Below are 3,210 nucleotides of genomic sequence, written 5' to 3'. Positions count from 1 at the left end.
TCCCCACCCGCCCCCCCCAAAATCCCTTCTTTAGGGAAAGTAGACCTAAGTAAGACAGAGATATACAATAGGCCCTTAAACTATATTGCTTTTGTTGATGGATTTTTACCCTCTAAATATCGTTTTTCCCCTTAGGTTAGGGATCTTCTGAAACTTCCAACCTTACTGCTTCTCTCAACCATCGCTCTGCAGTTCTACCTTGTGCAAAAACTAAACAACCCTTTTATAACCTCAGAATAATCCTTGAACGTTTCTCACACACGCTCTTGCCCTCATGATCCGTGCTGAGCCCGCAAGCTCTCGGCCACAGCTATTTCCAGGGTCTTACCAAGATTCTCACCAGAGACTGGAGAGGGCATTTTCCTGGTTCCTCTCCCGGGCTGGTGATGGCTTTCCCCGTGGCCAGACTGTACTCAAAACAACATGGAAGCCAGCTTCCTTTCTATGGCGTGTCTCCAATTCATCCATGCCTTTGCTTCTGTCTCTCTACCCCCTTCTAGCAGCCCTACCTAGTCAGGAGTCAGTTACCAAGTCATGGCGACTTGCTGACTCTGGTCTGCATTTGGGAAGCCTGCTACTTTCTGTCATTTGGCTTTTCCACCCACAGTTTGCCAGCGCCGGTTCTTTTTGAAACTTCTCGATACATTTGTGCTGCTCACCAATAAAAGCCCCTTCTGAAGAATCACGACAACCCTGTACTTCTCACACCTTCCCTCTTTAGCTTCCTGAGGGGGCCTATTAATTAAACAAAAGAAAAGGTGACCATGTCCACTTTTTTTTGGTGGGTTGGTGATTTGAACAGAGTTGATACCTTCCTGTCCTCTCTATTTTTCCTGTCCTTTCCCCACCAAGAACATGTCGAATATTCATGTGGAAAGACTGAATCTTCCAGGACCATCAAGCCTGGTGTTTCTGTTTCTCTTTCATGCAGTCCTCGGCTGGGTTAAGCTTGGATGATGGGTCCACAAGGTATACTTCTGGTGGAAGACACATGGTCTGGGTTCATCCGAGGCTTGATGTGGTTGCCAGCCATTCTTTCTGAAGAGCAGACCTGTTTCTCTCCCTTGGCAATGGCTTTGTATGGACCTAAATTACAGGTTGGTCCCATAACTGAGCAGCAGGCATTACTATTTCTGCTGGGGTGGTAAGGAACAGGATTGAAAAGCAGGAGCCTTTTAAAATCGGGTCAATTGGAACATACTTGAACTCTACTAAAGCTTCTAGAGTCACTGGGACTTAGAAAAGAGCTTGAGAGGATTTGCTAGTGGAGTGGAGTTCATTTCAGAGCGTGTATAGACATCCTCTGGGGTCTGCTAGGGATCCAGATATTACAAATAAAGTCTGTCCTCGGGAACCCACATACCAGAGCAAAGAGATGAATAATTGTAGCATGAGTATCATATGTGCCATGATGGAGGCTTAGGCACAGTGCGTTATAGGCTGCAATGAAAGGAAAATGAATTCCAACCAGAGTTTGGGTATACATGGAGTAGTGGAAAGCTTAACATTTAAGCTGTATCTTGATGGAATTTTCCATATGGATACGTTGGTGGAAGGGCATCATAGGAAGAAGGAATGGCGTGGGTGAAGGCCCAGAAGTCTGAGAGCCATGGGAAGTGCTCCTTAGTCTGTGTGGCTTGTCTAGAAGTTGAGTAGGTAGGAGAATTAGGGCAGGAGGCTATGAAAGTGGGCTGTGGCCCGCTTTCCAGGGACCTTTAGACCATAACTCACATTCATTCAACACCATCTCTGCTACCAGACTCTCGCTGAGCACTCTCTACTTGGTGCTTCATTTAATGGTCACAGCATCTCCGCCAGATCCTTCTGATATCAACAGACACGTGACATGGTGAAGCAGAAGCAAAGTTTCTCTATTTTCATCCAGGAATGTCACACCTGGAAGAGCAGTGGGCATGAAGGAAATAAGATCTTCATGTGACACAGCATCTTTGATTCGTTTAGATTCTAGCGACTTTTTTTTTGGTACTACATAGGCCATGGTGATAAAAATCAGGTGTCGGGTTGTTCAGTAGAAAGCACTTAAGCTGATCCCACAGTAATCCACGATGTGGGATCTAGTAAGTCATGCAGTTTGCATTCGCTTACTAGAGGCAAGTCAGAGTGGAGGAGAAAGATGGTTTTATTTAAAGTACTTCAGAGATGTTTTCTGTGCCTGTACAGGATTGTTTCTTAAATTTGAAGACCCCTCTGGGGCGCCTGGGGGTGCTCAGTTGGTTAAGTGTCAGACTTCGGCTCAGTCATGATTACGCAGTTTGTGAGTTCGAGCCCCATGTCGGGCTCCATGCTGGCAGCTCAGAGCCTGGAGCCTGCTTCGGATTCTGTGTCTCCCTCTCTCTCTGCCCCTCCCCCAGTCTCACTCTCTCTCTCTCTCAAAAATAATAAACATTAAAAAATGGTTCTTAAAATGTGAGGTCCCTGACCCAGAGGGAGTCATTAATGAGCTTCAGGGGATCCAGAACACTCTTTAAATTGTATACAAATGTTTTCTGTACTAACACATTAATATATCAGCTCTGTGGAGAAAGGCAATGCTTCTGTGCAATTTCAGAAATGATCTATTGGTCCCCAAAATAATAGGAGCCTCTGATTAATAGGTTATCTATGGAATATAATGTTCCAACTAGTTCTTCCAAAGCCTGGGTGATAAAATCTCAGCTTTTTGGTGCAGGAGGCATGGAGTTAAGAATCAGTCAGGCCTGGATTCCAGTCCTGTCTCTGCCATTTGCTTCTTACGTGACCTCAGCACATGCAAAATATGGGAGCAGACAATGAGATTCACACACATGTCATAAAGAGAGCATGCAAGAGTGCCAAACGATCGAGGAGGGAAAGCACAGAGGATGGAGCCCTGGAGGAGTATCTGTATCCGAGGGGCTGTTGAGGAGAGGGGGCTGACAAAGGGGACTGAGGAACGGACCGGGGAGGGAAACCAGGAGAGAGTTCAGGAGCTCAGAGTGGCTCCCGCTAACCCAGTTGGATAAGAGATAAGGACTCAGAAGGCACCTTTGATTTTTCATTTCGATCCCACATCCGACTCCTCCAGATTGTGCTCAGGAAGTAGTTGACGAACTAAAGAATCCTCTGTTGATTCAACATAAATCTACTGAATCCCAATTGTGTATCTGGCAAAGCCATCGGTGATACAGAGCTTGGTCCGTGATCTCACCTTTAGAAACTTCAGGCTCCAAT

This window comes from Crocuta crocuta, unplaced genomic scaffold, assembly GCF_008692635.1.
Source record: "Crocuta crocuta isolate KB4526 unplaced genomic scaffold, BGI_CrCroc_1.0 scaffold130, whole genome shotgun sequence".
In the NCBI taxonomy this organism is placed as follows: Eukaryota; Metazoa; Chordata; class Mammalia; order Carnivora; family Hyaenidae; genus Crocuta; species Crocuta crocuta.
The sequence above is the reverse complement of the archived record's forward strand: the minus strand, read 5'-3'. Positions refer to the sequence as shown.